At 38.3% G+C, this 13,315-nt stretch overlaps 1 long non-coding RNA gene across 1 annotated transcript; it reads right to left on the bottom strand.

Annotated features, from left to right (window-relative positions):
• Positions 1-5,799: 5,799 nt before the first annotated feature.
• On the bottom strand, positions 5,800-9,098 carry LOC133388414 (uncharacterized). Its single transcript, XR_009763795.1, has 3 exons — positions 9,043-9,098; positions 8,632-8,761; positions 5,800-7,225 (listed from the first exon to the last, which is right to left on the bottom strand). It is a non-coding gene; the product is annotated as an uncharacterized LOC133388414 (long non-coding RNA).
• Between the last annotated feature and the right edge of the window lie 4,217 nt (positions 9,099-13,315).

Genomic DNA, 13,315 nt, shown 5'->3' with positions numbered 1-13,315 from the left:
ACGAGGAATGTATGTTCACCTCTGTCCAATGCCCTCCTCAAATCATCCACCAGAGCGACCAAGGCTGTTTCAGTTCCATGTCCAGTCCTGAAGCCCGACTGGAATGGATCCAAATAATCCGCTTCATCCAAGTGTGTCTGTATGACAAACAAAAATGAGAGACAAAAACCTCTTATCTCTTTTTTCCTCATAGTGCCTAATGTTATAGACCTCTATCATGTCACCATTTGTTCACTTTTTTCAAAACTAAGAAGTTCCAAATATTATTAGCTATCCTCATAGGGGAGCTGTTCCAGACCCCGATCATTTGGTTGGCTTTGTTTGCTTAACTATGCTAAGTCCTCTTGGATTTAGTGATGATTTTCCTGATATGTTGTATGCATTCTGGATGAGCGTTCTTTCTTTATTTATTTATTTATTATTCAATTTATATACCGCCCTTAGCGAAATAGCTCTCAGGGCGGTGAACAAACCACTTATTGTGGTTTTGAATAACCTTCAAGCATTCTGGTGAGATTTTACCCTCTTGACTTTCCCTTTCAAATTCTTTTTTAACAATCCCCACATTTTTGAAAAGTTTCTTCCCGTGAAGTCATATGTGACTATGTTGGACTTCCTTGGAAATTATCCACTTAGCTATAAATGGACAACTTTTGAACCCAAAGTTTTACAATTACAGAGAAATGACCTACCCACACAACTGTGCTAACCCGTGTAAGTTCTCCTGTTATCAGCCTAACTTCCGTCGTGGTGAATGTTGCTGCTTAATGCATCAGTGTGCTTGCAGTCCATAACTTGGTATCATGAGAAGCACCAACTGTCTGTTATGTCAGAGGGCTTCCTTTACTTGTGTCTGCACTCTTGGCACTATGGTATGATGAGTGATTGAACAACCAAATATTCCTCCACGAAAAGAAAGATGGAGTGGGGGAGTAAGATCTGTCCTGAATGACAAAGCAGCAAGAATTCTTCTGAATTGCCGAGACCATTGGATGTGCTATAATTAGATCTGTGGATATGTACTGCACAAATGTGCTGGACGTTTTTGTTCAACTGCTTTGGAAGTCAAATGTTTTGGGTACAGAATAAAAACTGCTTCTTCTAAAGTTGTTCAGTGTTTTTATTTTTTTAAAATTTTTTTCCTGTAGATAGTTCCTAACCTTATTAAGAATATGGATATTTAGTATTGGAAATGCACAGATTTGCATAGAACGGTAATATTTTTAGGGCTATATATATATATTTATATATATGAAACAGATCCCAAGTAAGTAACCCTTTTCAGACAATATGGCCCCATTTTTTGGATGTAGGGCTTCAGTGATAGAACACTATATGCATTGACAATTTTCCTCTATATTGTGGAACAATTCTCTCCTTTTGAAATACAGCTCTGTTTTTTTGTTGATCTGTATCTTTCAGGATATCTATAACTATGACTTGGATCCAATAAATTGAGAGCAGAATTCTGCTGATGGTTCTGGTCTTTCTTGTGTTTTTCTTTACACTACAGCCCCTCCAGGGTTGGAAGACACTTGGGAGTGACATAAAATGAGGCATAGAGGACTTCAGATGCAGGGAGCCGGCAGAAATCATGGATTCCTTCCCTTCTGCTCAAAAAAAGATATAGGGTTGAATGGATAGCCTTTGTGTTTCCAACCCTGTGTCTTTTTATTATTGAGAAATTAAGATATAACATGTGTAAAAAAAGGAATGTGCCTTCTTTCTGGACTCTTAACACAAGCTTTATATATTTCCTTAGCATAATATGTTAAAATCAGAGGAAAATCCTATCACATCTTACTTGAAAGGCTCAAAGGAAGGTAACATGTCATACAAGCTAAAGCAAGTTTCATATTTCTAGGAGCTTGACAAGAATGGAATTGCATGGAAATAATAATAATAAAAGCATACAAACCAGCTGCCCTAGGAGCCTAAAAATAAACCTAATCTAGCCAGATTTCAAATATGTAGAGAAACAAATTTCTGAGGGTAAGTCAAAAGGAGAAAGAAAATGTGAAGACAAAGTAAAATAAGTCTTCAACAGAAGCCACAGTACACCATAAAATTAATGTATTTTGTATGTTTAGTTAAATCCAGGTATTTAGGTAGTCTGTTTATTAACTCCAGACACAATTTGCAACATTTGCTAATAAGTAATTACGTGTGTTGACTGTGGTAAATTTATTTCAATAAATTGTGTAATAGTCAACTTGAATTACTTCATGCACATTGAATCAATTAAGCAGAGGTGGTAGCCACTTTATAAACACTGGTTCTTCCTTTCATCTGCCTGAAAAACTATATTGATTTGACATAATGTAGACATAATCTTCCTCTAAATAAAAGTGACAAACACATTTTCTGCTAATATAACATTTCTTCTGAAGCAACTGTTTTAGGGTAGGTTCAGAAATGGCCATAGCTTTTCTACTGTTAAAAGAAACAGTAAAAAAAGGTCCCCACAGGGCATGAGTAATCTCTTGAGCATACCTAAAATAGCTCCTTGAGTCTCTGGTCAATATATATGCTATCATTCATGCAAGATTCATTGTCTGCAAAGCACAGCAATCTCTCTACAAGAATATTTATGTATTTGAAGAATTTGTATCCCATTTTTCTATTAAATGTGAGGTTCAAAGCAATTAACGCAAGCATAATAAAGCAGTAATAAAAGTCCAAAATAAATTCAGAATAAAATGATCCAGGCAAAAGATAAACACATCAACCAAAAGTACTTCAGTATCAGCGTCATCTCACAATCACATCACAACATTGTCAAAAGACATTCTAAAAAGCCATGTTTGGGCAATGATCCAGAAAGCAGACAATCATTCCGTTCAGATGTAACAGAAAACCATGGTTTCCACCTATTTGAACAAGCTGCAGCAAGCTTTGGGCTCATGAACTCTCCCACTCCTCCTCCTTCACAGCTGCAAGCAGGAGATCAGAAGCATCTACTTCCATTTTTAAATAAACCACAGTTCTTCATTACATTTGAACTTGGCAAACTGTGGTTTGGTTAACTCTAATTAGTGAACGAACCAGGATTTGATATCATGGTTTGTTTCTGATTTGGTACCACACTAATGAGAGTTTAAACAAACCACAGTTTCCTAACTTAGGACATAATGGGGAACTGTAATTTGTTTAAAAGTGGGAGAACATGTTTTCAAACTTCTCCTTGCAGCTGTGAAAGAGAAGGGAAGGGACAGTGTGCGAACCAAAGATTCACTGTGGCTTGTTCACGTAATGGGATACCATGGTTTCATGTCATTCTACACCTGAAACAGGCCAGTGACTAAGTCAAATGGGTTCCCCTAGAGATGGCATTCCACAGTTGAGGTGTTGTGACTGAGAAAGTCTTGTCTCACGTACCTGTCCACTGGAGCACAAACCATGGAGGGACATAGTGTAGGGCACTCAATGTTGAATGGAGCAGGTGCATATGGGAGGAAGCCCTTAATCATGTATTTTATGCTTGCATCAAATATTCATCATTAACTATTACACCAATTCTCTAATAGGAAGGAGCATTAGTAATTAGCTATTTTAATGTTACCTATTTCTTTTTTTAGCCTTTGGCTATTTATATTCTACCTATTTCCCTGTTCTTTTTTCTCCTAATAACAAATTTTCTCAATCACTGCTTATTCCGAGTCTTCTTTCTGTTACTCAGTAAATTTGCATTTTGCCAGTCATGATGATCACTAAGTAGCAGATGCTCCCATCTTCTGGAACAGTCTCCCTGACTTCAGAGAAATGTCAGAAAAGTCAATATCCAAAAATTGTTGCCCAAAGTCCATTTAAAATCTGCTGTAAACAGCCCAGGTTTAAGCTGCTGTCTTCAGGCAATGTAAGCCTTGGGTTTTTTTAAATTATTTATTTAAAAATTGCTTTACAAGTCTTTAGCTTAAGTTAGTGGCTCACGTGTGATACTAACTTTGCTCAGTATCTTAAAACAAGAATGCTATGTCAATGATTGGGGTGTAGGTTCTATGATATTCAAAAGACATAATGAAATAGAAAGCTACAAAAAACCCCACTAGGTATGTGTTCATCTGTATCCATGTTCTGCCCTGTCAACATATATTCCTTCCAATGTAACACCTTGCACATCATGCTTCCATCTACAGAATAGTCTGGGCATCGAGTCTTTAATACTATGGTGAAATCAAGACTGAAATGAAGCCTCATAAGAGGTTGCCTTATACTGAGTCAAACCATTGGTCCATCTAGCTCAGTATTGTCGACACTGACTGGCAGCGGCTCTCCAGGGTTTCAGGCAAGGATCTCTCCAAGCCCTACCTGGAGATGCTGCGGGGAATTGAACTTAGGACCTTCTGCATGCAAAGCAGATGCTCTGCCCACTGAGCTACAACCCTTCATTTGATGATGAATTGGGACTGCTATAAACAATGCAGGATGCTAGCAAAGGGCATTCAGTTGTGCAAGGTTCTACATGACCTGAAGCCCTGCAGAAACCCATATGAAGGGCTCTTCAGGCGCAGAAGTTGCATACCAGTAATTCTTGTCCTGGACAGAACCTATACTAGCTTGCAGATGTGACCATGAAAGAGGTGGTGCACGGGTTAAAAACACTTAAACATTATGCTGGGCTACTTGGAACTCAGTATGCGTGTTCCTTTGAAGACCCAGTGAATCGCTTTAAATTATTTGTGAATTCCAATAGGGACTGACCTGAATGAACCTCCTTTACTAATGTATGGATCAGAACATAGTTATTCTTCAGATTTTGCACGTCTCCTAATATTCTGACATAGTTTTAGTTCAAAAATGTATTTAAAATGTGCATTTTAGGATGACATATGTTTAAAATGCATATTTTGAAAGAAAATGCATATTTTGTGGCAAAATATAATCAAAAATATATATTTAAATGCACAGTTTTGTTCAGTTTTTTTAAAAAATTACAAATTAATGTGGGAATGGGAGAGAACAGACTTGGAAATGGGCCCATGTGAACATGACAAGGACTTGCAATAGACTGATCGGTTCATCCCTAGTTTAAATTGGCTGCCAGTGGTTCCCAATAATTAATATTTATCTTACTTAAAAGACTGATATTGTTTCCTTCATTAAGTTATTCCAGGGCATTTTACAATAGCTAAAATAAAATAAAACTGCAACAATAACTTATCTCAGAACAATAAAATCACAAAACAGTAATAAAAGAGTAGAATATTAATCACATTTTTAAAATTTGAGACAATAAATATGTTGCTTTGAAAGTGCAAATCTGATAGAGTCAGATGTGAACTGAATCAAATTTCTCCCACATCCTTAAGAGTAGTATACATGAGAACTGATGTGATATGACACAGAATTTACACTCAGTTTACTGTCTCATTGGGTTCTTGTGAGGATGAGAGTGGAAAGTCATGTTTGCTGTTTGAACTCTTTAAAGGAAGGGTGAGACAGAAATGAAAGAAATAAAGGAGTGACCACTTGTACCAGCCAAAACTTCAAATCTTGCTACATCTATAACTGTTGTAAGACCCACTTCTTTATTTGCATCTGGCCATACTAGAAAGCTTCTAGCTGTAATTCTAGTTAAGATTAATGGTCCTGGAAATGATAGATGTGGAAAATCCACCTACTGAAGATATTCTTTTTGAAACAATGAATATTTAATGTTTTCAAATATCTCCTTGCATGATTCACTTTCAATATGCAATTCTGTCAAATTTCATGCTGAAATCATATAATATTCACATTGTATAATCTGGTTTCAGGAGATAATACAAATGGGGAAATGTTTAAAAGTCACAACTTAAAATTGATTACCTAGGTTTATTTTTCAGTTCACAAATTATATTTCTATCTCCTTTTTTAAAAAAGTATGCCCTAGAATTATGGCCTAGAACATCCTCAACACAGAATTAATCAATTGTAATTATTTAATATGTTTCACGAATGGTCAGCCAGCCATTTTGCTCAGTATGTACAGCCATTTTGTTCAATAAATACTCATTTGGAGAGCTCACATTCACCAACTAAATGTGTTCCAAATGAACACAGAAATTTTGGACAGCTCCATTCTTAACAGCTCCCAGTTACATCCAATATACATGCTCAATGAAGCAACAAACCATGTAGAAGCATTACGCTGTTCCTAAGTTCCCATTGTTAATGAACTAGACGTAGATATCCAAGAGTAGCAACAATAACATATATTAAGGCTGCAATTAACTACCAAGGAAACTAACAAAACACCCGGGATCAGCATGCAAGACTATCTGTCCATAAGGTCAGCTATTGTTGAATGTTTGAAATTATTTTTTTAGAAAAATAAAATAGGCCCCCACTTTCTTTGAATTATGGTGGTCTTTCAAAGTGTGTATAAAGTGTTATGTGAGGAGACAAAGCTATTTAACTAGGCAGGCAGATATTCTAAATTACTAGTTCTTAACAAGCATGGTAATACATCAGTCAAAAGCAATAAATTTAAACTTAATGAAATCACAATTTGCCTACAGTGCATTTCACTTTGACATTTTCTACCTTGCCACAGTGCTTTGATAAAGTTTTTTAAAATGCAAAGAAAGTGTCTGTGCAGCTAAAGAGCAAACTTGGTGCCATTGTGCCCAATGGAACATTACAGTACTTAAGTTCCATCACTATATGCCCTGTGGCAGACTAAGCCTGAATGTTAAAATAGACTCAGTTTTCATTATCATCATGTGATTATCCATTTTACTGCATTTAACTGATAATACAACTACTAGCTCACCTTAAAAGAATTAGCTTGGAGGTTTCATTGCTTTCCAAATGGAATTCATTTGACAAACAAAACACAATTAGCCCACTCTCTCTGCTCTGTGTCAGGATGGGTTTTGATTGAACCTAGACCAATTTACAATTTTTAAATGAGTTTAGACATTTACATTTAAAATGTCTAGAGGAAATTAGCCCTGGGATATATAACAGCCAAAATGCTTTTTGAAGTTGATTATTATTTGATCTAGTACCCTCTACCTGTACATTTTGTCTGACTTCAAAGTTTTGGAATGAAAATGCCACCTACACCTCAAAGCGAATGGAAAAACTTAAAAGCACTTTCGCTCATTATGTTATGCAAAGAAACCTATATTTTAATATTCGTTTAATATGGTTAGTTAGCTTTAATGACAGCAGTTTGACAGTGTCATCGTTTTCAGGGATGAGACATTGATTGAAGTTTCTGGTTCTTCTCTCTTTTTTTCTGGAAGAGGAAAAGAAATGTTTGAAGGTGCAATTCACATGCCCCATCCATCCATCCTGCTGCAGATATAAATGTAACCCTTCAGAAAAGAATGTGACAAGAAAGTTTTAAAAGAAGGTTATTGTTCAATGGACCAAAATCATTCTTAGTTATATATGGCTCCATGTCAAAGATGTCTTAACTATATTTATTATTTGCTTCAAGAAGCTGTCAGTAATTCCATCGTAAATGTGCAAGGGTTGATATAGTGATAACAATGGGGCTGATATTTGACAGAGGTGTTTTCATCCTAGAGATAATTGCACCAGAACATCCATCCCCCTCCTCCTGCTTCTCATGTTGATGTTGTTCATGATGAAGCTTGAGAAGTGCAAAACCAAAAGAAGATTCAAGGAGAACAGTTAGTTCAGGACAGAACTTACAATCCAACAAAAGTTAGTTATGTTGGCATGCTAGAAAGTGAAATCTCATCTAAATCAATGGAGATTAAGTTTCAGGTAATTATTTCCTAAATTGTTAACTGGCAGCAAATTGTTAGCCACAAATGGTTGTTACAGCCATCTTGAACGCATTTTTGGTTGACAGGTACAATTGAATCAATCAGTCAATCAGTCTCTTTCTGTTATTGCTTTGAATGGGACTTTGTCACAACTAACTTTAGCTAGGCTAACTTGTATCCACACTATTGACAAGACATGAAAAGTCCCAAAATGGTGCCTCATTCAGCTAGTCAATGTTTGGATGAGTGGGCATGCTATTTACACATTGCTTAATTGTGGGAATATAATTAACCATATGAGCCTGATGTGGTTTGGTGTTGTCTTTGATAATAATGCAAGGTAACATGGGAACACATACAGTACTCAGGAGTAACATGGTTTTGACAATGCAGAGCATACTTCCACCAACAAAAGGACAACGAATTAATTTGACTGAGGATGTTGGTGTAACCGTTCTTGGGTTTTATCCCATTTATGGGTCAGAGTGGGAAGACTAGGTGGCTAATCCCCCCCCCCCAAATAAAGCTTGATGTGGTTTTCTAATCAACTTAATCCTTGGTTTGGATTGGGCAGAACATTGTTTTATTGGCTTCATGTTCAAGAAGCTAAAATTTTGCTCTTTCAAAATAGAAAGTTACGTGCTATTTCTTAAAAAGTAGAATTTCATTTATTATTTTTACATTTCATTTGGTACATATCTTAGGGGACATTAAGAAATTAGTATTCATGAAGTTTGTTCTGAGCATTAATGCTAATCCTCAAAGATAGGTGAGGAGAGGCGACTGCAAGAGCCAGCGAAAGATGGCGTCTGGTAGATAACAGCAAACCTCCGGGCTCTTCAACAACTCCCAAAATATTGAACTAAAGTAATTACAAACTTTTATCTCTTAACATATTTTCCCTTACCTTTCCTGACAGTTTTAGTTGATGTTCTTATGTGTTGACTGGGAAAGACGGCCGGTTTCGTCGCGACCTGATACTCCTTCTGATGGTTATCAGCTTCTGCTACGAGACCCCAAGGAAGGAATGCAGATACCTATTGTTTAAATAAACAACGAAGTTAAGAAGATACGAGTTTAAAACAAAGCTAGCCGAAGCTGTAAGGAGTGGAATCCAGGGGCGTTTGGAAAAGAGCAAAAGTGAGTAGAGAATGAATTTCTTCCCAGCATAGCATATGCAGAGAGATTTAAGGGCAGAACAAATATTTTGAAATGGTCAACACGAGAAGGGACTATAAATTACAGGGGCTGGCTATCTTGGAAATGACATCTGAGAGAAAAAACGCAAAACAGGAGAAAATAACCCACTACTTTATACCTAAAGAACAGACAAAAGCAGCTGTGGCTCTGGAGAACAGTAGCCATGAGTCAGCGGAAAAAAGGGAAAATGTGGTGGATAGTGCTTTAAGAAAAAAAGATGACAACTGCCCCCAGAGAGATTCACCTCTGGATTGGACTATAGACCTAATTGGGGCTCTGCATCTGGAACCCTCTGCCCCATTAACACCTTCACTGGCGTGGGAAATTGCAGAAACAGATAACCTAGCGCAGTCTTTGCCCAGGGAAAATTCACAAAAGGGAATAAGAGATATGGGAGATATGGAAGCAGGCTTTGACAGTCCTTATCCCATATCTCAATCTTCTCCTATTACATTAAGTCCAAGTAGTCATTCCGGGAAAAGTAATCCATCAATCATTCCCAGCCACTTTCCAGTGGACTGCTGGTTTTTGTCACTGACTAAGGATATTGAGCACATTAAAAACTTTATATGTGAGATGAACAATCTGCTAACTACTTTGGTAGAGGTGTATAGTAAATACCTCCCTTTGCTGGACTCTACCCTGAAATCCAGCCAAACTCAGCAGCGGACAAGCCCGAAACAAATAAAGAGACAAGTAAACATCAAGCAGAAGGAAAAGGGTAAACCCACGATTAAACCACGAAGGGGCCACAGTAAGCCTGTCAGATCTACCAAACTGAGTAAAAACATCAAACTCCAAATTATTTAAAATTCTGGAGACACTTTCCACTCCTAAAGGGAAACAACAAACAAACCACTCACGGCAGACTACAATTAGAGTCCATGCCAAAGGGACAATGGATCCAATAACACCTCCAATACCCCTTCAGCCTGGGACTCAAGAAAATATTATCCATAGACAGCCCGCTGATTCTCGATCTTCTGGTCAACTAAGGAATAGTGCTGATAAGCCACAATCCCTATCCCAGAAATGGCATATAACACTTGCCCGAAAGAAGCTTGTTGTAACGAATTACCCCAAACCAACTGGATACGCCACACGACGGGAGCATAAAACTCACTTGTTGAACTTGCTCAACAATGTCTTGCCCGGTCAGTTCTTTTTAGTAAATATATTCTCGGTGGAATATTTACATCATAAAGCCACAACGGTGATCTCGATAGTGACTTTTGATACACAGGAGAAGGAAGATATACTATTTCAAAATAAAAGGATACTGTTACGATATGGTATCAAAGTTAAGAGACTATTTGTAAATGAAGCACCGCCACAACCCCTTTGTTTCCAATTGCCAACAAAAAATCCAATAGAAGGTGGCAATCTGTTCCACCCAATAAAACCAATAAATTTAATCCAGAGGCCAGATACCCAAAAAATAAAAGCAATAGATTTAAATCAAGGACTAGATACCGCCCCGTATATGTGCCAGCAAGACCCTCCCAAAGATAAAGCAAAAGAGCTCCCAGGAACTGGAATGAACCATGGGCTGGATATCGAGAGAGGATCCAATATGTGTATCGATGAAGAAGTAAGACTATTAGAAGCCTATATTGACCTCTCAAGTGTTGCACAAATTGATATAGTCCAAAGATTACAGAATCTAACATCGCTTCCATTAAGTAAATCTGCAGGGAATGCACTCACTAGCTGCTCCCCAGAAGCAAGCTGTCCTCCAAGAATTCTCACACCAACAACAGTTAGAAGTTTGGATCTATCTGTTAGTAACAATATAGACAAGTCCCTCAAGAAATTTAAAGAAAATACAATGCAAAAGGCATATGACTACAAAGAACACGCGATAAAGCACAACCAAATATGTCCATCAAATGTTGCTCCACTGCATCAAGATCGGGAATTGTTAATAACTCCTAGACCAGTTTCACCCCTAGGCAGCAGTTTCCTGCAACAACAGAACAAAAAGAGTCAGCAATCAAATCAGACACCACGGCTTAATAAACATTGACTGAAGCATCTGACCTCTAAGTTCTTTCTACTCTCTTGGAACATTGCAGGGGTGAAAACTAAATTAGCAGATCCATTCCTATTGACATATTTCAAAAAATTTGACGTGATCTTCCTTCAAGAGACGTGGGCTGTAGATCAATTCGATTTGGATGGTTTTATGACCCATTCCCTGGTGGCCATACAAAGTGACAAAAGAGGTCGCCCTAAAGGAGGCTTGAGCATATTGGTTGCCACTAACCTAAAAGTATCTTTAATTGTTTTACCTTGTTTACCAGGCTTGGCCGTGGCACTTCTCCTTAAATCGAAAGCTTCACATCTGCTGCTAATTAATGTTTATCTCCCACCTGCATGACGCAAGCAGCTGGTCCAAACCACCTATCATTCCTTGGAGAAATATATAGCCAGACTATCGGCACGCTACCCAGAGGCCATTATAATAATAGCAGGCAACTTTAATGCTAGAACTGGCCCCAGCGATGAGACCCTATATGCGCATTATAGACAAATCCCTCCTATTACATCAGAGGATCTCAATGTACCGTCCCATTCTTCTAAAGACAACGGGGTCAACATTGCAGGTCTATGCCTTATCCAAATGATTTGTAAATTAAATTTTGTGCTGGTAAATGGGACAGCCGAGGGAGACTCTTCAGGCGAATACACCTACCTCTCGAGTGTCGGGGCATCCACCATTGACTATATCATAGTACCTAGAGATCTGTTTGCCTCGGTGCTTTCCTGCGTTGTAGATATCCGAACTGAGAGGGACCACCTACCACTCACACTGACATTGGTATGGGGCAGCCAAGAATCCCGTGCCCCTTTGCCCCCCACTTTAAATTTAGAACTGGCGCCAACCATGAACCGACTACGTTGGTCTCTGAAGCTAGAGAAGAACTTAAGGGAGATAATAAACTCACCTGCCTGCACTCGACTTCGTGAAAAATTATTAACAGCATCACACGGAGAATTCACGATCTCGGTCTATCAGTCCATAGTTACCGAGATTCAAACTACTTTGACTGCTAACTCCTGCTTAGGGGAGAATAGAGCCTCCAAACTGAATAAAAGGTGGTTCGACCACGAATGCCAGGCTCAAATAAATTTGCTGTTGTGTAAATATAGGGAATATAGGGCTCTGAACCTGCCAGAAATACCCCCCGCTTAAAACAGAATTATAAAAATCTGATTAAACGGAAAAAGATGGAGGCTCAATCTCAATACTGGCAGCACCTGATTATGGCATCTAGGTGTAAGAACACTTCCCTTTTTTGGAAGTTAGTTGCCAGAGGGTGGCCCAACTCTCAAAATATTTTCGATTTTCACATACCGGTGAATGTGTGGGAATCCCATTTTTATAAAATCTATTCTAGTGGCCAAAATAAATCAAACTATCCTGAGATCCCTCTAAGAGATCTCCCTAGCTGGCCCCCAGTCACAGAGAGAGAAGTGACCTTTTAATGGCCAGCATGAGGACAGGCAAAGCTCCGGGATCTGACAACATCATGGCCGAAATGTTTAAAGCTGATCCAAAATGGTGGGCCCCCATATTGGCAACACTGTTTACAAGTATCGATCAGACAGCCATTATTCCAGAGGACTGGGGCTTGGCCATCATTGTCCCTATATTTAAGAAAGGAAATAGAGCGGACCCGGCAAATTATAGACCTATAAGCCTAGTAAGTGTAGTCAGTAAACTATATGCGAAGCACTTGCTCGAGAAACTTCAATCTTGGCTTGAACAGAATAACATTCTCCAGGATGAGCAAGCCGGCTTTAGAGCAAACCGCTCTACTACAGATCACCTTTTAGTTTTAAACCATCTTATAGATAAATATTCAAAGAACCCTGGGGGTGCTTTATTTGCGGCATTTATAGATTTTAAGTCTGCGTTCGATCTCATTCCCAGGGACAAACTGTGGGCAAAATTGGAAAGTACAAACATTGATCGGAGACTTTTAGTTCTGATACGATGGCTTTATCAAAAAACTCAGATTCGTGTTAGATGCAACAGGGCAGGAAAATTAACAGGACCAATATCCACAGATAACGGTGTTAAACAAGGCTGCATATTAGCCCCTACGTTATTTAATTTTTATGTGAACTCTCTAATTAGGAAATTAGCCGAAATACCATCACACCATCCTCCATTATCAAACAGACCAATAACATCATTGATGTATGCAGATGATGCCGTATTAATCTCTCTCTCCTGCGTCGGGCTCAAACGTCTTCTTGTAGCCCTGGACAATTATTGTAAGAACGAATCCCTGGTTCTCCATTATGAAAAAACCAAGGTGTTAGTTTTTACAAGAAAGCAGAGGAAACATAATTGGTGCCTTGACGGCAATGCAATAGAACAA

This window comes from Rhineura floridana, chromosome 7 (genome assembly GCF_030035675.1).
Source record: "Rhineura floridana isolate rRhiFlo1 chromosome 7, rRhiFlo1.hap2, whole genome shotgun sequence".
In the NCBI taxonomy this organism is placed as follows: domain Eukaryota; kingdom Metazoa; phylum Chordata; class Lepidosauria; order Squamata; family Rhineuridae; genus Rhineura; species Rhineura floridana.
Note: the sequence above shows the minus strand (reverse complement) of the source record. Positions and strands in the feature narration are given on the sequence as shown.